Below are 25,797 nucleotides of genomic sequence, written 5' to 3'. Positions count from 1 at the left end.
CTAACAACTAGCATGTGAAGCAATCAAACCTATTCTCATAGTGAACTAATTACTTTCTATAATGGAATAAAATATTATGATCTATTCTACGCTAATCGAAATCAAGTTTCATCAAGACTTCCTCAAACCCCTCTAATGGAGGTTTTAGCCTTGAATCATTACACTATCATTTCTAACACAAGAACACATAGAACAACCCATTATTGAATAAATGATTAAACTCATAAATATAATTGAACAATAATAATAATGATTCCGAATGAATTAAAATAATATTTAAACCTAATCTAAAACTAAGATGATGATTAACTAATTATCAAATTAAGACAGCCTAATTATGAATTTAAGACAACTAAAACTAAATAAGAATTGAATCAATAAACTAAATTGAAATGAAAAACTAATAATTTATTATAAAATTAAATCTGATTCTAAATAATATTCATTCTTTGTTCTAACTAATCTATATATTTTAATGGAAAACTAATTCTATGAAGTAAAAACTAGATCTAAAACAAATTATTGGATAATGGCTAAGTAAAAAAACTAGATGCTTAAGAGCTAAGTCTTTGTCTCCCATATGGAGGAGACAAGATCCACTTTTTCGTGCATGAGCTGAGGAGCCATGTTTTGGACCGAAAAATAGAGCCCAAAACCCAATTTCTTCAGTCCACAAAGGTCTTTTCAGCTGGATTTGACTTCAACAGCTTTTTTCGTCCACTTATACTCATTTGATTGGGTCAAGGCTTAGACCATTAGAAAGCTCTTTTCAAGCCGGTCGTTTTGACATAAGGTAGGCCCAATTCCAAGGTCTGAGTCCAAAGATACGGCCTTCAAAAGTTGTGCTGACTTTTGTGTGTTGTTTCTGCCCACATTGACTTTGACTTTTTAGCTTTGACCGGCTTTAAATGGGCTTTTTCTCCTTGGATCTTGGCCTTTAATCATAGAACTTCTTAACAACCAACTCTTGCTCTATTATCTCATAAAAGGGGCGCATTTTTGCACATATCCAACTCCAATGCCTGAAATACATAAGAACACGATAAAAAGCACTAACTCTTACTTATTAATCATATAATTGGTCAAAAGCGATATTGTTAAAGGGATTAAAACTACAGTTTTGGGCTCTTATCAAATCACCCCCAAATAGCATTTTGCTTGTCCTCAAACAAATATGAGAAATTGGCATAAGTGACCAAAAATGGAGTTCTAACTAATCTTATTTCGCCGAGTGCAATTGCATTGACCATATGCAACAAGGCCTTAAACCACTAGAAATTCCCTAGTGGACGAGTTATAGCCTCGTGAGAGTTTTCAGTGAAGGTACTCACAAACTTCATCTATACTACAACGACTAAGAAATAAAACTATTGTTTCCTTATTTATATCTTAATGATCTATACATCTCACTAGCAATGAATACAAAATAATCAAGCCGAAACCTAAACTAATATATGCATAATAATCAATCATCGTCTGAATGAACATATATACAATGAGTAATACTATGAAATGCACTAACAGGTCCGTTTCTGAAACTTTGGAATAGTGTCCTTAAGTAGGTCCTCACATAAAAGTCAAGACAAAAATACTCTGATTTTTCTGCTCAAGTTTCGCTACTCCAGTGTGCAATGGACACACTTTACCTTACAAACTCAATGACACACAAGGAGCCGAAATTGATCAAACACATCTACCACTTACTATCACACTAACCTATTCCTAATTGAGCTAGAGGTCTTTATTAGGTGTTGCGGGGATTAGGAGATGGGTTAAGAAGGAAGGAAATGGATATTCAAAAAGGATAAGTCTGAGATAATAAGGTCTTCATATTATGTAACTAGAGAAACCCTTGTTCTTTTGCTTCTACACTTTGTTTCCATCCTTAGCCTTTTTATTTTGGCTTTTTGACTCTTTTTATTTTTTTTTATTTTTTTTTTAGAGTTTTTATTTTGTTTTTATTTTTATTTTTCTTTTCTTTTCTTTGGATGGAAATTTCTTTTCTTTTTCTTTTCTGAAGCGACTAACTAATTTTTGTTTACACAGGTTTTTCTCTTATCTTTTCTTCACTCATCCTATTCTCATACTCATTCTAAAATAGGTAGGTTGATTTTTTATTTTGTTTTGTTTTTGTAAAAGTGTAAAGGAATTGTGGTTTATGAAAGGCTAAAGAAAGGCTCAGAAGGGCAACTAGCGGAAAATAATTTCATAAGGTTTGAATTTTTGGTTATATCGATCCAAAGAGGGCCTAAATTATCGCTTAGGATATGGTATAGTGATCAAGCAAGTGGACGTGTGATTTCTCTATTCAGAATTTACTTCTTCCTTATGTCATTCCTCAAATATTTCACTCATATAAGGATTTAGGCTATATTCTCACTGAATTTGTAGAATAAGTACTTTAGCCTAGATTTCATAAACTTACTGCCAAACAATCATAGATACTCATGCAATATATTTATAGAAAGATGCAAATATTATTATCTACGTATTAACCTAAGTTTCTATAAACTATTCTAATACAAAAGCTAACGTGAGACTTCTAGATTATTAAGAGCATAGGGAAAGAAAACAATACCAATATTCCTAAGTGTATAACATAACTTTTTATTTATTTTTTTAATTTTTGAAATTTTTACTAGAAAACAAGTGCATATTGTACATATCTATATCCTAATAGATGCCTTAATTACACGAATTTCTATGCCACCCCCAAACAAAAAGCATGCTTTGTCCTCAAAGTATTGAAATAGAAAAGGTAGAAAAATACCATGGAAACACGTGAAATTTTGGAACATCTGCAAAACAAGGTTAAAATATACTAATATAGATAAAGAAAAACAGACGCAACTCTATATGAGTTTCACCCGTTATGGGGTTACAAGAATTAAATTGCTTGGGACATAAGCAGACACAAACTGAAACTAAAACTTACATTAACTCCATCGTTTAAGCGTCATTCTCCTCCTCTCCATAGGACCACGGTTCTTTTGCGTCTTGCCACGTTATGATAACTTGCCAAGCCCTTCGCCGTGTATCATCAACTCGTGCTAACCTGTCAAGTGTTACTCGGTCTGATGGGGTGTAAGGAGCAACGAACCAAATGAGGTTGCACCTGCCATCCCAGCCAAGTCATAACTCGAAATGAACAAACCATGCAATTGGTGGGTCTCATGACTTTAACCTTAACCCAATCCGTGAACTGGGTACAGAATATAGGTAAACAAACGCGCATGATGCGGCAAACCAAAACAAGCATAAGAAGATACTTATGCCTCATGCTATGGGCTATCTTTAGACTAGCCACTAAAACTCTGGGAATGTCATATAGGCGACGCCCCTCAGCTAAAGCAAGGAAAATGTCTCCAGCGGTACTATTTGCAAAAGTAAACTGCCACTCCCCTAAAATATTAATCAGGATAAATAACATGGTGGTGCCTACATTTAGGGACAGGCTACCAAAGGCTATGTTATATCGCCCTTGGTCCATTACACGAAACACCCCTCCCCCATAATACTCATGGAAATACGCATAGTCATAGAGGTATGCATTATCGGTCATATATCCCCACGTGTGTATAGGATCAGGCAAAGGCAATCTCGAAACCAACGCTACGAAAGACTTACTGAATTCTAGTGGCGTGTCATCAACTACAATGGAGAATTTTTGTTCTCCATCTTGGTTACAATAGAAATTAACATTATTGTAGAAATAAGCAGTAAGCTGAGGTGAATACGAGTCGTTGTCACTTACCATTAGATGTCACCATCCTAACTGCAAGATCCTGTCGCGGAACCAACCTCCGTAGGTCTCGCTTCCCAACAAGTCTTCGAAAGACTGCTCAGGTATGACCACGGAGATGTCATCACAATAACTACTCTCTAGAAGAGCTGCAAACAACCCTGGAACAACTCACAAAAAATCAAAAAAATTCGGGGCTACGAAGGTTAGGGCGCGGGGTGCGCTCCGAAATAGCCTTGGTAGGGTGCAGGTCGCGCTCAGGTCTAAATCGAGTTATAATGTTTTTAGCGCTAGGCGCGCTCATAATTGGTCTTGCTAGGGCGCGGGGCGCGCTCCGTGTATGAAGAATAGGGTGTAGTGAAAAACAAGAGGAAAAATTGGAGGTTAAAGGTGAGAGATGAAAGTGAGATGTGTGGGTTTTGAGTGTAGAATGAAGGAAATATATATAGGGTTTTAATTTCTAAAACAAATTAACAAGTTGCCAAAAAAAATTAAGGCAATTGCCGGAAACAAAATATTTCCAAAACCTAAAATGGAAACAATCCATATGTATTTTTCTAAAACAAACCTAATATCTTTTAGATTTAGCAACTTCCTAACTCATTGAAATTTCATCCTACCATAATATTTGATCTTAGCCATGCCAATATCGACAACATTCCCACAACTCATCGTAAAATTACTTCTAAAATGGTGGATCATATAAAAGCAATACTATATATATATATATATATATATATATATATATATATATATGGGGAGGGATAGAGGCACATTCTTATGCGCACATTATAGCCACATTTTTCACATACAAATGAATTAAGGTCTAGTTTTTTGTGGAGATGATCTTCCCACCATGAAGATCATTCTCACAAAAATTATAATATTTGGATATGTCTAACCATGTAAAAATTAGTGTTCATTTTGAGCTTTTTATCTAACGGTCCAAAAAATTTTGTGAGCATGTTCTAAGGTTAGACTTCTTTGAATGAGATGAATTTTTGTGAGCACCAAATTATATCTCAAAAATTCAGCATTTAATTCAACTTTTAAATCCATGACTTAATTAATTCACAATGTGGCTAGAATGTGGCTACAGTGAATGTGCCTCTATCCTTCCCCTATATATATATATATATATATATATATATATAATACCACCCCCAAACAATTCGGGAAGGTGAGATTAACGCAAAAATCATCGCATGCGTTGAAAAGAACCAAATTAAATTCAAATCAAAATTCAAATAACAATTAACTACCAAATTCAAATTTAACTACTGAATTTAACAACTTAACATCCAAAGTAATAAAAACAATAAAAGTAACATCAAAACAACAAATTTTTCTAAACAGCTAGCCACGAGATGAAGATGGCCCCTTAGATGAAGATTGGGCCTGGGATGAAGATGGGGCCTAGGATGAAGATCGGCCCGAGCCATCCGTCCTTCGGCGACGATGCTCATGCCTCACAGACTCCCCTGAGGAAGAACCCCTCATGGGTGGCATGTGTTCTAAAATCTCTACTCGGAACCGGCGCTGTGCTTCCATCTTTGCCTTCATTTTTACCCAATGCGCATCCTGACGCTAGACGAGAGTCTCCATGTTATACTGGAGATCCTTCCCACCATCGTTGAGCTGTTCAAAATTCGTCTGAAGGTTCTTTTGTTTATTTCGAATTTTAATCTGCCTAGTCCGTAAATCTTCACAAATACTATAAATGCAACGCAAGCCACTATGCAGCACTGACATGTGTTCTAAATCAGAAGTACAACTCTCCAAGGCATTGGCATCCAAACATGTCATATCCTCCATCTCATCATCCGAATCAACTACCCTATCCTCCGACAACTTCCAAGTCTTTTGGATACACTCCGTATAAATAATTACATTTGAATGCAATTTTAACATAATACGATCAAATTTTGTAACAGCTTTAAAAGACATCATGATCTTAGTGATCAATACCGAGAAGGGCGCAATACTCTTTCCAACTCCTCTAATCATATTTAAAATAAAATTGAGGATGCAGAATTTATACCTCTTATCCTGCAATATCCAGAGAACGTGAAGACAGGTCAGACCGATGTCGCTGACTTTCTCTTTCTCGATGACGTTATTACCAATCCACTGAGCTACAGCCAGCTGGTTGGTTCGCAGAGATGATTGTCGGACACAATGAGAATTCGGATTGTACCGTCCCTCCATGACAGTGTCTTTCATCAATGCAGGAACTCCTGCATACTGGGATTCTTACAAGGTGGCTTCGAGATGGCATTCCGGCATAATGCCTAAAATATCAGCCAACAACTCTCTAGAAACTTCTCTCCTCGTCCCAGCCACCTCTACAAAAAATTTCTTCTTATAGAATTGTTTGACCAAATCGGAGGGGTAGAAATCATCTGTCGAATACCACAACCTATTCCAATCCCTTCTAATCATCTCGTCACTAAAAAACGGCGCAAAGCGGTCGGCATTAAAAGCTTGTTCTAGCAAAATTCTTCGTTTTTGAGCCATTGAAGTTTGGAGTTGATTTGTGGCTTGAATGCAATGTGGGGAATGAGTTTGAATCAAATTCACTCAAAAATTGGGAGTGGGCGCAATGGTGGCGGTGGTGGTTCAAATTTTCTTTTTTTTTTTTTGTATTTTTGGTGGTTTAAACTGTTGGTAATGGTAGTGGAGATGATGTGGAGAAGATTTGGAGTGGGAGAAACTATTTTGGCGTGGTGGTGTTTTTTTTTTTTTTTTTAAGGGTTTGGTTTTCTTTTGTTAATGGCGGAATGAAAACAAAAAACTCGTGATCTGTTTTTTTGTGAGGAAGGAGAGGCACGTGCCGCTCACGTGCGTGCGGTATTTGGGCCCAAGCCCAATTCAATTTTTGACATTTCCGATTTTATGCGCGCAAATTTCAAACTAAAATTGCCGATTCGTTACCGGTCCGATTTTTGCAAATGAGATATGGAAATGATCAGGAGAGAATTTCCAATCTAATGATCCATAAAACACTCTATTCTAACCGTGGGTGACATATAAAAATATGAAAAATGCCTCAAAGTGCGTGAATGTCGTAAGTTATGCGAACAAATAAAATCTAAATTTATAGATAATGTCAACCTGAATCAAAATACGATTAAACGGCAAATGCAACAAACAAAATGAAAAGCTGAACAATGAAGAACGGAAAGACCAACACCCCACCCCTAAACAAATTTGATAGAACAAAGTTTAGAAAATTTGTTTTAAACGTGGATCTTTTAAAGTAAGATTCCCGAGACTTCCTAGATTACTATTTATATGGTTTTGATATTTTTTTCTTTTTATGAATAAGATTTAATATAAGAAAAACAATAAAGCAATAAGGACATAATTCACACCATAGATAAACATGACTCAAAAACCGAGAAAACATGCAAGGGTGAAAAATGTGAATTATGTTATACGTGGTCTTAGGATCTGGTACTTACAGCCACACACTCCATAGTAGGGGTGTGCATGGGTACCCAATTACCCGAACCCGAACCAGAACTGGAACCATTTATAGCGTATCTGGGTCCTAAAATGTTAGACCCATTTAAAGTGGGTCTTCAAGAACCGACCCAATAAATAACCGAAACCGTTAGAACCAAATAGTAAAAAACCAATGGATACCCGAACTGAAACTGGAACCGATTAGTTTGATTTTGATATATAGAATTTAGTATTATATTACACTAAATAAAGACAAACCCAAATATTATTATTATATATAGTATATATTTGTTAGGTGTAAAATTATACTAACTATATATATAACATTTAGCATAATAGTGAATGTGTATTATTAAATGCACTTTTTATAATATTACATTAAATATGTGTATTATAAATATTAATAATAATATTTACGTGTCTAAGTCTACACGTATAGTCGTATACTATTAATTAACTAATGCACTGTTTATATTAACTAATGCATGAACATGTACGTGCTTGATATATTATATGTATATATATTAGATAACGAATATGTGCAATGCTAACTAACAATTGTAGTACATGTGGTATTTATTCTATATATAACGCATTACGTATAGTATAATATGCATATGTTCGATTTAAAATATACACATGCGTATAATGTATGAGAATGTATTTAAAATTTTTAGATAACTTTCAAATATTATTATTGAATTTAGGACCATTACTTCTTATGAGAGGACAAAAATATTGATGACAAGTGTTATAGTCGCCGTAAACCAACTTTTATATCGGTTATATAATTAAAAAAAATAATTTTAGCAATAAAAATGTATAACCCAATAAGGAACCGAAATCGAACCGAACCGACTTAATTAATGGGTATGGGTCCGGGTTTTCAAAATATAAGAAAAAACCCGAAAGAACCGAACCCGATAAGAAACGCTAAAAATAGACCCAGAACCGAAACTGATAAGAACCGACCCAGAACCGACCCATGAACACCCTTACTCCATAGGGAGGGCTCGGTTATCTGAATGGTGCACTTACCAATATATGGAAGTGTAAAAAAGTACACCAAACAACAAAGGTCATTCCTCATAAACGGGGGGTCCTGTAAAAGGACTTCTTCCACATCAGGGGACATTAACTCGTGAAAATGTTTTAACTGTTGGCCATTGACTTGAAAGGTACTGTTGTCCTTGGGATTTACCAAGGTGATTGCCCCGTAAGGGGTAACTTCAGTAACCAAAAAAGGACCGGACCAACGGGTTTTTAATTTCTTGGGAAAAATATGTAGACGGGAGTTGTAAAGCAAGACCTTTTGACCTACCACAAACTCTTTGCGTAAGATTTGATTATCATGAACACATTTCATGTTAGCTTTATAATCCTTCCCGAGATCATAAGAATCTCTATTGATTTCTTCAAGCTTATTCAATTGCAATTTGTGCTTGACACCCGCCTCATCAAAATTGAAGTTAAGGCTTTTTATAGCCCACATAGCACGGTGCACCAATTCAATGGGCAAATGATAAGGTTTCCCAAATACAAGTCTAAAGGGAGACATACCTATAGGAGTTTTGAAAGCAGTCTTATACGCCCATAAGGTATCAGTTAGACGCTTAGACCAATCTTTCCTATCAGGATTTACAGTTGTTTCTAAGATTTTTTTGATTTCCCTATTAGAAACTTCTACTTGTCCGCTAATTTGTGGATGATAAGGAGTTGCTACCTTATGTGAAACTCCATACTTTTTACTAGAGATGCAAGAACTCTGTTGCAAAAATGTGTTCCACCATCACTAATGATGGCTTTAGGAATGCCAAATCAACAGAAAATGTATTCCTTAACAAAAAACACAACTGTCTTATGGTCATTGCTACGGCAAGCCATGGCCTCTATCCATTTAGACATGTAGTCCACGACAGCTAGAATATATATAAAACCATGGGAAATAGGAAAATGACCCATGAAATCAATGCCCCATACGTCAAAAATTTCTACCACCATGATTGGATTTAATGGCATCATATTATGCTTCGTGATTCGCCCAAGTTGTTGGCAACGAACACACATCTTGCAATGCACTTGGGCATCTTTAAAAAGGGTAGGCCAATAAAACCCACATTGAAGAATTTTAGCAACTTTTTTCATACCTCTAAAATGGTCACTACACTCTTTGTCATGGCAGAACGATTGAACCTCATTATATTCCCACTGGGGAATACAACGACGAATAATCTGATCCGCACAATACTAAAAAAGATAGGGCTCATTCCAATAGTATAGCTTAACTTTGGCCAAGAACTTCTTACGTTCATTTCTTGACCAATCATTAGGAATAATATTATAAGCTAAATAATTCACAATGTCAGCATAACATGGTGCATAAAAAATAGCATACAGATGTTCATCAGGAAAAGAGTCAGGTATGGACTCAGAATCACTATCATCATCATTTGTTAGTCTAGATAAGTGGTCGGCAACTACATTTTTCGACCCCTCTTTTGTCATTTATTTCTAATGTGAACTCTTGTAGGAGAAGAATCCATCGGATTAATCTATGCTTAGCATCCTTCTTTGCGAGAAGGTACCTAAGGGATGCATGGTCCATGTAAACTAAAGTCTTAGAACCAACCAAATAAGGACGAAACTTATCTAAAGCATAAACGACACCTAAAAATTATTTTTCCATAGTTGTATAATTCCTTTGAGCATTGTTTAAAGTTTTACTAGCATAATAAATAACAGTGGACTTATTATCTAGTTTCTGTCCCAAGACAGCACCAACAGCATAATCACTAGCATCACACATGAGTTCGAAAGGTTTAGACTAATTGGGAGGCTGTATAATGGGTGCAGAGGTTAAGGCGGCTTTTAAAGTTTCAAAAGCCTGTTTACAGATAAAATTAAAATCAAAGATGGCATCCTTTAAAAGCAGATTAGTTAAAGGCCTAGCTATTTTTGAAAAATCTTTGATAAAACGCTTATAAAAACCTGCATGGCCTAGAAAGGCTCTAATATCATGGACAGACCGTGGTATAGGTAGAGATGCTATCTTATCTAGTTTGGCCTTATCTACTTCGATGCCATCACTAGATACAATGTGACCTATCACTATTCCCTTTTTCACCATGAAATGACATTTTTCCCAATTTAAAACCAGACTCTTCTCTTCACACCGTGTCAAAACCTTAGACAGGTTAGATAGGCAATCAGTGAAAGATCGAGTCTCTATAAATAGAAAAATCATCCATGAAGCGCTCTACCATGTCACTAAATATATGAAACATACACCGCTGGAAGGTACTAGGAGCATTACAAAGGCCAAAAAGCATTCGTTTATAGGCATATGTTCCAAAAGGACATGTGAAGGTAGTCTTTTCTTGATCATCAATATCAATAATAATTTGAAAATAGCCAGAGGAGCCATCCAAAAAACAATAAAAAACATGACCAGCTAGACGTTCGAGCATCTGATCTATAAAGGGTAAAGAAAAATGATCATTTCGTGTCATGGCATTTAAACGTCTGTAATCGATACAAATTCTCCATTTCATAGGACCATGCATGGAAACATATTCACCCTTAGCATTACGTATCATGGTAATCCCTGATTTCTTAGGAACTACATGAATGGGACTTACCCATTCGCTATCGGATATTGGGTATATGATACCCACATCGAGTAACCGTAAAACTTCTTTCCTAACCACCTCTTTCATGGCGGGGTTCAAGCGATGCTGAGGTTCGCAAGAAGTCTTTGCGTTATCCTCCAAATGTATACGATGAGTGCAAACATTAGGGTAAATTCCCTTAATGTCATCTAGGGACCAACCAATTGCAGCACGATGTTCCCTAATCACCTTAATCAAACGTGCCTCTTCCTCCTCAGATAATAGAGAAGATATAATTACCGGATGACTACCATCCGGATCAAGTTGAATATACTTTAACTCAGAAGGAAGAGGTTTAAGCACTGGGGTGGAAAGAATGTCGAGAAATGCTTCTGGAGGGTCCTCATCTTGAATAATGAAGACTTGTTTAGGTAGCAGGTCTTCAAACTCAGTAGATGGAGCAACAGAAGGGTCTAAGGTAGGTGTAGACTCGAAGATGGTGTTGACTTCCTCTAAGTAGGAGTCATCGGTGAAATCTAAACTTCTAAAAGAAAGGAATTTATGCATCTGGTTTTTTGGAAACGTGTTATTAAAATAGTCTTGAGCTAAGCTCTAGATCATGCTAACCTCCCCATCTACAGACGAATCTAGTAGCGATTTCATCATTTTAAAAACATTTACCTCAACAGAAAGATGGCCAAAAGACATGGACATCGAACCATCGCGGCAGTTTATAAGCGTGTTGGCAGTTGCCAAGAAGGGACGCCCTGAGATGATCGGAACAGAGTCGTTAACGACTTCCGTATCGAGGATAACAAAATCAGCAGGATAGTAGAAATCCATGAACCTTAACGAGCACGTTTTCAACAACACCCTTAGGATACTTAATAGACCGATCCGCTAATTACAACGTTATTTTAGTAGGTTGCATCTCCTATAGACTTATTTGTTTGTATAGATAATACGGGAGTAAGTTAACACTCGCCCCTAGGTCTAATAAAGCAGTCGTCGTGTGAGAATCTCCTAAGGTGCATTGTACAGTAGGACGACCAAGGTCCTTGTACTTAACGATTCCATTATGTTCGGATAAAGTTGGAAACTGTTCAGTTAAAAAGGCGTCTTTAGGAATATTTGTCTTACGCCTAGTAGTGCACAACTCTTTAAGAAACTTAGCATGGTGAGGTAACTTTTTAATCGCTTCAAGAAAGGGTAGGTTTATCGTTAGATTTTTGAAAACTTTCCTAATCTCATCGAAATTCGTATCCTTGTTTAACATTAATGCTAATCTCTGGGGAAACTGTGGTTTCTCTCTATATTTAGCGCATGGATCAACAGGATGTCTAATCTTGGCTTTCTATTTCATAGATTATGGTTTAACTGGTACCTCTACAGGGGTAGGATCTTCAGTTTCTATTTCAGTATCTAGTTCAATATCCGGTGTAGGGACTACTGGTGGGGTAACTATAGGCATAGTTACGGCGTTATCAACCACTCTACCAGAATGGAGAGTGGTGATGGTATTTAGCTCACCTACGTTTGTATTGTCCTTACTAGTATTACCGTTTACCTCAAAGGTTGTGTTTGTTGTTTTAGGATTAGGTATCGCTTGACCTGAAAACACACCTTTTGGTTGCACTTTCTCTCGTGCTAACTGCTGTAAGGAAAGTTGGATGGCTTGTAAAATCTGTTGTTGGGATTGCATAAAGACATCAAAACGATCCGGTTGTAGAGGAGTGTTTGTTATAGATTGTGTGACAGGAACTATGTCACGTTGATTATTTATATGTCTATTAGCCGGAACGATAGTTATTATTGTTGTGATAGTTATTATTAACCGGAACGATACCTCTATTTGCATTATAATTATTATTGTTATAATTATTATAATTACCCTGACCTTGTCCTTGTCGTGGTGGAGCTTGGTTGTAATTGTTTGTTGGCCTAACATTTTGATTATTATACCCTAGAGGTGTAACTTGTTGATTATTTCTCCAACTGAAGTTGGGATGTTGTCTCCAAGAGGCGTTAGGAATAGGATAGCTATTAATTGAGCAAACATTATCTGGTTGTGATGTTTGTTGTTCAAAGGCGAGAGGACAATAGGAGTCGGGATGTTCATGACTCAAACAGAAATTACATGGATTAGAGTTGACATTCATGATGGGAATAGGCTTTTGTTGAACAGAAATAGCTTCTACCTTTTTAGTTAGAGATTCGATTAAAGTTTTAAGCTCAGGATTGGGTTTAATCTCAAACATACTGACGACCTTAACTGGTGAAGAAGAACTAGCGGAGCGGGAGATATCGTCACTACCCCAATTATTATTACGCTTTGTTTGATCTTCTAAAAATTTATAAGCCCTCGAGGCTCCTTTTATCGAGGAAACTACCCCCATTCATTATGTCAAGGACCTCTTTATGGTGGTATAACAGTCCCTTAAAGAAGGCACGAACTAACGTGTCTTTCGCAAGGTTATGATGTGGACACTCTATAAGAAGGTCAGTGAAATGATTCCAAGCCTCTGAAAAGGATTCATGAGGATTCTATCGAAAAAAATGAATCTTGAAAAGCATTTCATCTGTCTTCAGTGGTGGGTAAAAATGTTCCATAAATAGTTGAACAAGTTTGGCCCATGAGTCCACAGAATTAGGCACTTGGGCAGTTAACCAAGACGCCACCTTGTCGGCTAGGGTGAAAGGAAACACTCTCAGCTTAATTTGTTCAGCACTAACCGTAGGATGATGGAATGTGGTAAGGACTTGTTCAATCCTACACATATGTTGATAAGGTTTTTCATGGTCTAACCTATGAAAAACGGGTAACAAATTAAATATATTTGGGGGAATTCGGAAATCCCCCACTGGGTCTACAAGAACGATGCAAGATTTTGGACTATCGTTCAAGGCATTGTAAAAGTCAGAGAGAGGAGACTCTCTTTCTTCAACCATTATATCAGGTGTAGTGTGTGGTATACTAGCTAGAGGTGTAGTGAGTGGTATACTAGAAAGGCGTGTTTGTTGATGTTGACGTTTGATTATGTTAGGCGTTTTTCTTCTACCTGACCTTAATCTCATGCAAGGCTAAGACCAATCTTAACTAAACACGACAACTATCAAAACAATCCTGATATGCTAGTATAAACCTCTAACTGGAGATGCGAGGAGTGGAAGAAAGAAGTACCTGAATGCCTCCTTGCTTCGCTTATGAATATCGCCTTGTATACGCGAGCTTAGTGTATTTAACAAGTTAGAAACATTGAATAACTTGAACAAATGGAAGTTTGTACTAACCAGTGAAATCTGAGCTACTCAGAAGAGGGCGCGGGTCACGCTCAGAAATAGCCTAGGTAGGACACAGGTTGCACTCAGGTCCAACACGAGCTCCAGGCATTTCAGCGCAGGGGCGCTTGAAGTATGCCTTGTATAGGTGCGGGGTGCGCTCAGGCTTGTTCTTAGAAAAAAAATTTGTTTCTGAACCAAACAATCACTGTTATAACCAAACAAGGGGGTGGGTTTAATGGGACTTTGGGAAGATTAACAATACTAATGAAAACAATTCTAACCGGAACTAAGATGACAAGCCATTTGGTAAAAGGTAAAATGATAGTTTTACCTACGAATAAGCTACGAAACTCAACGTAAGTAAAACTAAAACTAATTTCAGCTTTATATTATCAAAGTTCTCTACTCTTGGTGCTATTGCAATATAGTTGGAATAGAAAGTTCGTTCCACTCCTAGTTCTTTAGAATTCACGTTAACTAAGATTATCAGTTCTATCAAAGTCAATGAGAGTACGGATTATGTAATTATGCTAACAACGATGGAAATGACGTAATCAAAATGTTCTAAATACTAAGATGGCAATTCAAATACTAATGTTCGAATCTAGATAAAGAATTAGAGGAATTTGATTCCACCTTAACTCGAGTTAATTTACTAACGAAGAATTGTCGTAATCCGAATTGCAATGCTTTCGCATAACAATTGGGTCTTTCTAATCCCTAATTGTTCATGATAATCTCTACCAACTAACAACTAGCATGTGAAGCAATCAAACCCATTCTCATGGTGAACTAATTACTTTCTAGAATGGAATAGAATATTATGATCTATTCTATGCTAATCGAAATCAAGTTTCATCAAGGCTTCCTCAAACCCCTCTAATGGAGGTTTTAGCCTTGAATCATTACATTATCATTTCTAACACAAGAACACATAGAACAACCCATTATTGAATAAATGATTAAACTCATAAATCTAATTGAACAATAATAATAATGATTCCAAATGAATTAAAACAAGATTTAAACCTAATCTAGAACTAAGATGATGATTAACTAATTATCAAATTAAGACAACCTAATTATGAATTTAAGACAACTAAAACTAAATAAGAATTGAATCAATAAACTAAATTGAAATGAAAAACTAATAATTTATTATAAAACTAAATCTGATTCTAAATAATATTCATTCTTTGTTCTAACTAATCTATTGGAATGGAAAACTAATTCTATGAAGTAAAAACTAGATCTAAAACAAGTTATTGGATAATGGCTAAGTAAAAAAAACTAGATGCTTAAGAGCAAGTCTTTGTCTTCCATATGGAGGAGACAAGATCCACTTTTTCGTGCATGGGCTGAGGAGCCATGTTTTGGGCCGAAAAATCGAACCCAAAACCCAATTTCTTCAGTCCACAGAGATATTTCAACTGGATTTGACTTCAACAGCCTTTTCGTCCACCTTTTCTCCTCTGATTGGGTCAAGGTTTGGACCATTAGAAAGTTCTTTCCAAGCCGATCACTTTGACATAAGGTAGGCCTAATTCCGAGGTCTAAGTCCAAAGATACGAACCTTCGGAAGTTCTGCTAACTTTTGTGTGCTATTTCTGCCCGCATTGACTTTGACTTTTTAGCTTTTACCGGCTTTAAATGAGCTTTTTCTCCTTGGATCTTGGCCTTTAATCATAGAACTTCTTAACAACCAACCCTTGCTTCATTATCTCGCAAAATGGGCACATTTCTATACATATCTGACTCCAATGTCTGAAATACATAAGAACGCGATAAAAAACACTAACTCTTACTTATTAATCACATAATTGGTCAAAAACGATATTGTTAAAGGGGTTAAAACTACAATTTTGGGCTCTTATAAAGAATCAATTGCTTTCTCAATGATATGATTTTGATAACTCTTAACTAAACATGTATCTTCTAAAGGTTCAGCACTAATGATCAAACTCAAAACATAACTCGTCTTTTTATGACACGATTAATATCTAAATTTGATACAAACAGTTAAAATAGGCTTAATCAATAACTACGAATATCAAACTATATCGCATGTGTGATGTGAGGGAGTGATATTCACATTCAGGAATATCAGGCACGTGTCCATCATAATAGAAATACCATACCGACCTCATGTCCTCGTCCTCCTCCAAGCTGGCTTCAGAGCGACTCACATCATCAGCTCGCACACCCGATCTACGAGATCGCTCCAAAGTAGCTCAACTTGCACATCCTCACGCAGAATGTTCCATCTAATGACATCATCCATCATCTAAATGCAATCATTACCAAAGCCGTACTTACACAATCCATTTCCGCAAAATACGAACCACTATAACCACCCCCCATCAGTACGGTATTTCTACCAACACCATCTATACACTCCTTCTCAATCTCAACAATACATCTATACTTGTTAGTACATGTATTGTGTGGTTCCTCATGTTTAGCAACTATAAATACCACCTGCATGAACTACGCCAGACCTGATTCTACTCTCCCCCCAGAAGTGAGAGCTAGATACATAGGCAGTTCGCTCAAAACGAACTCGGTCTTTCCAATCCACAAACCCCTTCTCCTCCAGCTTAATCACATTTGTAAAGCCCAAAGTAATTCACACCTTTACATTGGCGCCGTCTGTGGGTCGAATTTCTTGGAAATTCACCTACTCAAAGTTCTATTTCTTCAATCAACTATCAAGAACCTTCAATTTATAAGACCATGAAGCGTGGAGCAAAAGCCGTGAATGGATTACTCAACAAAAATTAGTAACTACAATATTACTAAATCAGATAAGCAAACTCATTTCTTATATCTGTTTCACTTTTGGATTCGGATTATAATTATTTTTTTAGAGCTATCATAACTCAAGAATAGCAGCAACACAGATTTTATGGTCTGCCATAACTTGACAGACCAGTTCACACACTATATATACTATGACCATGCTCCAACCATCGCTAGAATACATATCAAGACCTGCCAAGTCGCTCATCTCAAGACCTGCCATGTCGCTCATACCAAGACCTGTCAGGTTGCTCATATCAAGACCTCATCCAGGTCACGCATGTCAAGACCTTCCAAGTCGCTCATATAAAGACCTGCCAAGTCACTCATGCCAAGACCTGCCAGGTCGCTCATACCAAGACCTGCCAGGTCACTCACGTCAAGACCTGCTAGGTTGCTCACATCAAGACCTGCTAGGTCGCTCATACCGAGACCTCAACCAGGTCGCTCATATCAACACCTCAGCCAGGTCGCTTATATCAAGACCTCCGCCAGGTTGTCACACAAATTGTGCCACGTAATTGCAAGCGTTTAAATTAATTTTTATGATAAAGTGGAGTTGAACCCAGAACTAGGGGCTAGAAAATGTAATAGACGAAAATAGCAAACTAGCTCGATCTATCATAGGTCGGTTGCACTATGAACAAGAGCTCGCAACAGCCATATGCGCAAATTTAATCTGACTACGAGTTGAGCTCAATGCTCAATTGATCTCCAAATTAACAGTTATTTGTTCTAATTCTTTTTGGATATTAGTTCGATCTAGTGCAGGTCAATCAAGCTCCAAACTGGGGGCTAGCAACAACCATCTCTGAAGTGGGGATACTCATTGTAATCTAAACAGGTCAATCAAGCTCCAAAACTGGGGTTAGCTATAGTCACGCCAATTCAAGGCTAACTATCAACTGCATCTCCAAATCAAAATGCTTACTCGAGCTCAAAGGCTACATAGCCCACCACTTCTCGCTAATTGAGGACCTAGACTTCTAGGATCAATTCAGTGAAGAATGCTCTCTAAGAGCAAAACGCTCACTCGAGTTCAAAGGATACATAGCCCACCACTTCTCGCTAATTGAAGACCTACACTTCTAGGATCAATTCAGTGTAGAATGCTCTCTAAAAGCAAAATGCTCACTCGAGCTCAAAGGCTACATAGCCCACCACTTCTCGCTAATTGAGGACCTACACTTCTATGATCAATTCAGTGCAGAATGGTCTCTAAGAGCAAAACGCTCAGTCGAGCTCAAATGCTACATAGCCTACCACTTCTCGCTAATTGAGGACTTACACTTCTAGGATCAATTCAGTGCAGAACGCTCTCTAAAAGCAAAATGCTAACTCGAGCTCAAAGGCTACATAGCCCACCACTTCTCGCTAATTAAGGACCTACACTTCTAGGATCAATTCAGTGCATAACACTCTCTAAGAGCAAAACTCTCACTCGAGCTCAAAGGCTATATAGCCCACCACTTCTCGCTAATTGAGGACCTACACTTCTAGGATCAATTCAGTGCAGAACGCTCTCTAAGAGCAAAACGCTCACTTGAGCTCAAAGGCTATATAGCCCACCACTTCTCACTAGTTGAGAACCTATACTTCTAGGACCAATTCAGCGCAGAATGCTCTCTAAGAACAAAACGCTCACTCGAACTCAAAGGCTACATTGCCCACCACTTCTCACTAGGTGAGGACCTATGCTTCTAGGACCAATTCAATGCAGAACGAACGTTGTCTAAAAGCAAAACGCCACTCGAGCTCAAAGGCTACATAGCCCACCACTTCTCACTAGTTGAGGACCTATGCTTCTAAGATCAACTCAATACATAATGGTCACTAAAGCATCCGACTCCCTCGAGCTTCAAGGCTCCCTCGAGCTACAACTTGTAAAAGTGTTTGCATCCTCTCCTGGTTCGTGTATCTCCAGGTCACTTACGTTTATACCATAAGCTTCCCTTAGATCAGCGAATGCTTTCACAGCACGTTTATCTACAACCCTAGGGGGCAACCCACTAGAAAACGACCCCTCGTCACTACCAGATATGCTAACTACTACAGCCCAGAGTCATATCGTACATCATCCACCTCATCCTCATTTTCAAACCCCACTAATTTCTTTCTCTCTTCCTCTAGCTTACCACAACTCAACGATACTTCTCGAATCTCCTCAGATCGAGTATCATCATAATCAGACATCTCCTTTTTTCTTAGCGGTTACCAATCCTAAACAAGGAAAACAACAACCGACCTACCAACTGAATGCAAAAAGCAAAGGCAGAAGAAAAATGACGAGCAATAATGGCAGAAGAACTAACCTGAGAAACCCTAGCCTTGCATTTTTGTTGGAGGAGAAACAAAAAATGACTTTTCATATCTCCAAATTTGGTTTTATACAACCGACCCTTCAGTTCCCAACACATGTCATGATTGCACCCTATACTCTAGACGACACGCCCCCTACAGCCTTTTCAAAATCCCGAAAAAAGAGGCGGTGATTTTTTCTCTTCAAAACTGCTTAGATTCTCCCACGTGCCAGCTACCGTCTCACATCAGTTTCATCGTACAACACGCACTGACCTCAGTATCAAGGTTGGTATTTCCGATCACGTTTGTTCGCCTCCTCACTTATGCTCAACACACGCAACCGTTTTCTCTTAGCAGATCGCTTCAATGTATAAAACGACCTACTGAGATGGGGCTATATGAGGGAGTGATATTCACATTTAGGAATATCAAGCACGTGTCCAGCATAACAGAAATACCATACCAACCTCATGCCCTCGTATTCCGAGCTGGCTTCAGAGCGACTCACATCATCAGCTCGCACACCCGATCTACGAGATCGCTCCAAAGTAGCTCAACTCGCACATCCTCACGTAGAACATTCCATCTAATTACATCGTCCATCATTTAAATGCAATCATTACCAAAGCCATACTTACACAATCCATTACCGCAAAATACGAACCACTGTAACCACCCCCAGTCATTACGGTATTCCTACCAACACCATCTACATACTCTTTCTCAATCTCAAATATACATCTATGCTTGTCAGTATACGTGTTGTGTAGATCCTCATGTTCAACAACTGTAAATACCACCTGCATGAACTACGCCAGACCTGATTCTACTCTCCCCCCAGAAGTGAGACCTAGATACATAGGCAGTTCGCTCTAAACGAACTTCGTCTTTCCAATCTACAAACCCTTTCTCCTCCACCTTAATCACATTTGTAAAGCCCAAACTAATTCATTCCTTTACACGTGACATGCTATATGAAAGCTAAATTCTTGCTAAATTTTTGCTATCAAATTACGAACTTAGAATAATAGAACGATATTAAACCAACTGGAAATCATCGAAATCAATCCCAATACACAAACAATAATCTAAAGTTTCATTAAGTCCTAGACAGAGTTTAGTTACACATGATAATAATATAATTAAAATTAAAGTAAGGTAAAGAAAATTTTATGTCAATAGCAAGTTCGGCTTGGCCTTCCTTCTTCTCACTCCAATTCTCGCTCGTCGGCTCTCTGTTCTTCCGTGTTGTGTCTTTTCTTCCCGAGCAGCCTCTTGTCTTGGTTTTTATCTTCTATATATACTGGACTAACACCAAGAGTTTGATTCCAATTAGAAAGTTCAGAGTTCGGTGGATGCGAGTGACTTGGAATCTAATTGGAAACCCAAAAATTGAGCTCTTAATAGTGAATCGGGTACTGTTTTCGTACCAAAAGGGAATTGGAATTATAAGGGATTCGACTATTATTTGACTGCAATTGGACTAATCTTCTCGAGCATTTCGGTGATTGGGCGATCGAATCGGAAAGAGCAAAGTCGGTTTTTCTCCTGTTCGGTCTCTGTTGGAATGAAAACATGGGATTCGTCCAATGATTTGGTGGTATGGGAATAGGAATGATAGATGATGTTGTGGGTTTTGATTTTGGTTGATTTGTTGGTTTTGTTTGGTTGCCGGAATTTGAGGGGTTTTGGGTCTATTCGCGAATTGGAAATGGAGAAGGAACTAATGTTCCGATCCAGTGGTCCAGTAGGTAGGATAGATAGTAGCTTATGGTAGTTAGGCTTTAGTTTTAGTTGGGTGCACATGGTTCGGTCTTTAATTCTTGGTCCACCCCCTTGCTGGTCACATGATACTTAAGCTCATGGGCCAGAAATAATTTCGGCCTATATTTTAAACAAACTGTAGGTCCACGCCTTTGCTCATGAAGGATCTTATAAAAATCAAGCTTCCACTCTTTGCTAGTTGTCAGTGCCCACAAATATCTAGTAAAATCACTTCACATAATATATTACGAACCAGACGAAAACCATGTACTACCAACTCCCATCAAAATCTTGATACTCAACCAAACGAAAATCATGGACCTGAGTTTGCAGCTAGGGAACAAAGTAGCTAAAACATTTCATGCAACACTTTAATTCGAATTCGGATCTTTTATTAATATCCTTAGCATATTAACACTGAGTTCTGCAAAACCAATAAATACCCAATAATCAAATTATTCAATAATATAAAGAGCAAAGTTAATGTAAATATGGGTGTCAAAATGTAATAATTACATACTTATCACATATCTTTTCTTGAAGCTATTAAAAAATTACCACAACAAGGGTAAGTTTCTAAAAGAGGTGTGCACTACTAGACGAAAAACAAACATTCCAAAAGACACATTTTTAACTGAAAAATTTTCCACTCTATCTGAACATAATGGAATTGTTAAGTACAAAGACTCTAGTCGTCCTACTATACGATGCACCTTAAGGGATACCCACACGACAACTACTCTATTAAACCTGGGGGCGAGTGTTAACTTACTCCCTTATTATCTATATAAACAAATAGGTCTACAAGATATGCAACCAACTAAAATGACATTGCAATTGGCTGACCATTCTATTAAGTATCATAAGGGTGTTGTTGAAAACGTGTTTGTTAAAGTTCAAGATTTTTACTCTCCAGTTGATTTCGTTATCCTCGACACAGAAGTCGCTAACGACTTTGTTCCTATCATATTAGGGCGTCCCTTCTTGGCAACTGCCAACGCGCTCATAAACTGCCGCGATGGTTTGTTGTCCATGTCCTTTGGCCATCTTTCTGTTGAGGTAAATGTTTTCAAAATGATGCAATAGTTACCCGATACAACTATCGATGGAAAAGTTAGCATGATCGAGAGTTTAGCTCAAGATTATTTCAACAACACGATTCCGAAAAATCAGATGCATCAATTCCTTTCCTTCGGAAGCTCCGACTTCGACGATGACTCCTACGTAGAGGAAGTCAACGCCCTTTTAGAGTCTACTCCTATCTTTGATCCTTCTATCGATCCATCTCCCGAGTTTGAAAACCTTTTACCTAAACAAGTCTTTACTACTAAGGACAAAGAACCTCTTGAATCTTTTTTACTCGTTCCTCCCACCCCTGTGCTTAAACCTCTTCCTACTGAGTTGAAGTATATTCATCTTGATTCGGACGGTAGTCATCCGGTGATTATATCTTCTCAATTGTCTACTGATGAAGAAGCACGTTTAATTAGGGTGATTAGGGAACATCGTTCCACGATCGGTTGGTCCCTAGACGACATTAAGGGGATTGACTCTAGTGTATGCACACATTGCATATATTTGGAGGATAACACGAAGACTTCACGCGAATCTCAATGTCGCTTGAACCCTGCCATGAAAGAGGTAGTCAGGGAAGAAGTCTTACGATTGCTTGATGCAGGTATCATATATCTCATCTCTGATAGCGAATGGGTAAGCCCCATTCACGTAATTCCTAAGAAATCGAGGGTTACTATTGTGCGTAATGTTGCTGGTGAATATGTTTCCACACGAGTTCCTATAAAGTGGAAGATCTGTATTGACTACTGACAGTTTAAATGCCATGACACAAAAGGATCACTTTCCTTTACCTTTTATAGATCAGATGGTCAAACATCTAGCTGGTCATGCTTATTACTATTTTTTAGATGGCTACTCTAGCTATTTTCAGATCATTATTCATCCTAATGACCAAGACAAGACTACCTTCACATGTCTTTTTTAGAACATATGCCTATAAACGAATGCCTTCCAGCCTTTGTAATGCTACTGGTACCTTCCAGCGGTGTATGCTTTATATCTTTAATGACATGGTGAAGCGCTTCATGAAAGTTTTTATGGATGATTTTTCTATCTATGGAGACTCTTTCAGTGACTGCTTGTCTAACCTTTCCAAGGTGTTGACAAGGTGTGAGGAAAAGAATCTGGTTTTAAATTGAGAAAAATGTCATTTTATGATTAAAAGAGGAATAGTGCTAGGTCATATTTTATCTAGTGACGTCATTGAAGTAGATAAGGCCAAATTAGATAAAATAGTGTCTCTAGCCTATACCACGGACTATCCATGATATTAAAGCCTTTTTAGGCCATGCAGGTTTCTATAGGTGTTTTATCAAGGATTTTTCAAAACTAGCTAGGCCTTTAACTAATCTGCTTTTAAAAGATGTCATATTTTATTTTAATTATGACTGCAAACAGGCTTTTGAAACATTAAAAGCCGCTTTAACATCTGCACCGATTATACAGCCTCTTGATTGGTCTAAACCTTTCGAACTTATGTCTGACGCTAGCGATTATGTTGTTAGTGCTGTGTTAAGCCAAAAACTAGATGATAAGTCCACTGTTATTTATTATGCTAGTAAGACTTTAAATAATGCTCAAAGAAATTATACTACTACGGAAAAGGAATTTTTAGTTGTGGTTTATGCTTTAGATAAATTCCGTCCTTATTTGGTTGGTTCAAAGACCTTAGTATACACTGACCATGCATATCTTAGGTACCTTCTAGCCAAGAAGGATGTTAAACAGAGATTGATCCGATGGATCCTTCTCCTGCAAGAGTTTACCTTAGAAATTAAGGATAAATGAGAGATCAAAAATGTAGTTGTTGATCACTTATCTATACTAACAAATGACAGTGATAGTGATTCATAGTCCATACCTGATTCTTTTCCTGATGAACATCATTATTCTATTTTTTTCTGCACCTTGGTATGCCGATATTGTGAATTTTTTAGCTTCTGATATTATTCCTGATGTTTGGTCAAAAAACAAACGTAAGAAACTTTTGGCCAGAGTTAAGCTATACTACTAGGAAGAGCCCTATCTTTTTAAGTATTGTGCGAATCAGATTATTCATTATTGTATTCCCAGTGGGAATATAATGAGGTTTTATCATATCCTTTTGCCATGACAAAGAGTATGGTGGCCATTTTAGTGGTATGAAAACGGCAGCTAAAGTTCTGCAATGTGGTTTTTATTGGCCTACCCTTTTTAAAGATGCTCAAGTTCATTGCAAGACGTGTGTTCGTTGCCAACAACTTGGGCGTATCACTAAACGTAATATGATGCCTTTAAATCCAATTATGGTAATGGAAATTTTTTATGTATGGGCATTGATTTCATGGGTCATTTTCTTGTTTCCCACGGTTTTATTTATATTCTTGTTGTCGTGGACTACGTTTCCAAATGGATAGAGGTTATGGCTTTCCGTAGCAATGACCATAAGACAGTTGTGGTTTTTGTTAAGGAATACATTTTCTGTCATTTTGGCATCCCTAAAGCCATCATTAGTGATGGCGGAACGCATTTTTGTAATAGATTTGTTGTTGCCGTTAGTTAAGAAATATGGAGATACCGGCCATAAGGTGGCAACTCCTTATCATCCACAAACTAGTGGCCAAGTAGAAGTCTCTAATAGGGAAATTAAAAAAATATTAGAAACAACAGTCAATCCTGATCGGAAAGATTGGTCTAACCGTCTAACAGATGCCTTATGGGCGTATCGGACAGCTTTTAAAACTCTTATAGGAATGTCTCCCTTTAGACTTGTGTTTGGAAAACCTTGTCACTTGCCCGTTAAATTGGAGCACCGTGCTATGTGGGCTATAAAAAGCCTGAACTTCAATATTGATGAGGCGGGTGTCAAGCGCAAATTGCAATTAAATGAACTTGAAGAATTCCGTAGTGATTCTTATGATCTCGCAAAGGATTATAAAGCTAACATGAAATGTGTTCATGATAAACAGATTTGGCATAAAGAGTTTGTAGTTGGCCAAAAGATTTTGCTTTACAACTCACGTTTGCATATTTTCCCAGGGAAATTAAAAACCCGTTGGTCTGGTCCTTTTCTGGTTACTGAAGTCACCACTTATAGGGCAATCACCTTGGTAAATCCCAAAGACAATAGTACCTTTCAAGTCAATGGCCAACGGTTAAAATATTTTCACGAGTTAATGTCCCCAGATGTGGAGAATGTCCTTTTATAGGACCCTGTCTATGAGGACTGACCTTTGATGTTTGGTGTAATTTCTTTCATTTCCATATATTGGTAAGTGCACCATTAAGGTAACCAGGCCCTCCCTTCGGAGTGTGTGGCTGTAAGTACCGGATCCTAAGTCCACGGTTAACGTAATTCACGTTTTCCACTCTTGCATGTTTTCTCGTTTTTGAGTCATGTTTCTTTATGGAGTGATTTACATCTTTATTAATTTATTGTTTTATTTTATATTAAAATTTATGCATAAAAAGAATTTTTTTTTAAAAAAAAAACTTATAAACAGTAATCTAGTAAGTCTCGGGAATCTGACTTTTAAAAGACCTACGTTTTTAAACAAATTTTCTAAACCCTGTTTTCAAAAATTTGTTTGGGGGTAGGGTGTTTGGTTTTTCTATTCTTGATCACTCAACTTCCTATTCTTGTTGTTTATGTCGTTTAGTCGTACTTTGATTTGGATTGACACTATCTATGAATTTAGATTTCTTTTGATCACATAACTTATGTCATGCATGCATTTTGAGTCATTTTCCATCTTCTTTTATGTCAACCACGGTTAG

This window comes from Coptis chinensis, chromosome 5 (assembly GCF_015680905.1).
Source record: "Coptis chinensis isolate HL-2020 chromosome 5, ASM1568090v1, whole genome shotgun sequence".
NCBI classification, from domain to species: Eukaryota; Viridiplantae; Streptophyta; class Magnoliopsida; order Ranunculales; family Ranunculaceae; genus Coptis; species Coptis chinensis.
This window is presented reverse-complemented; position numbering follows the sequence as displayed.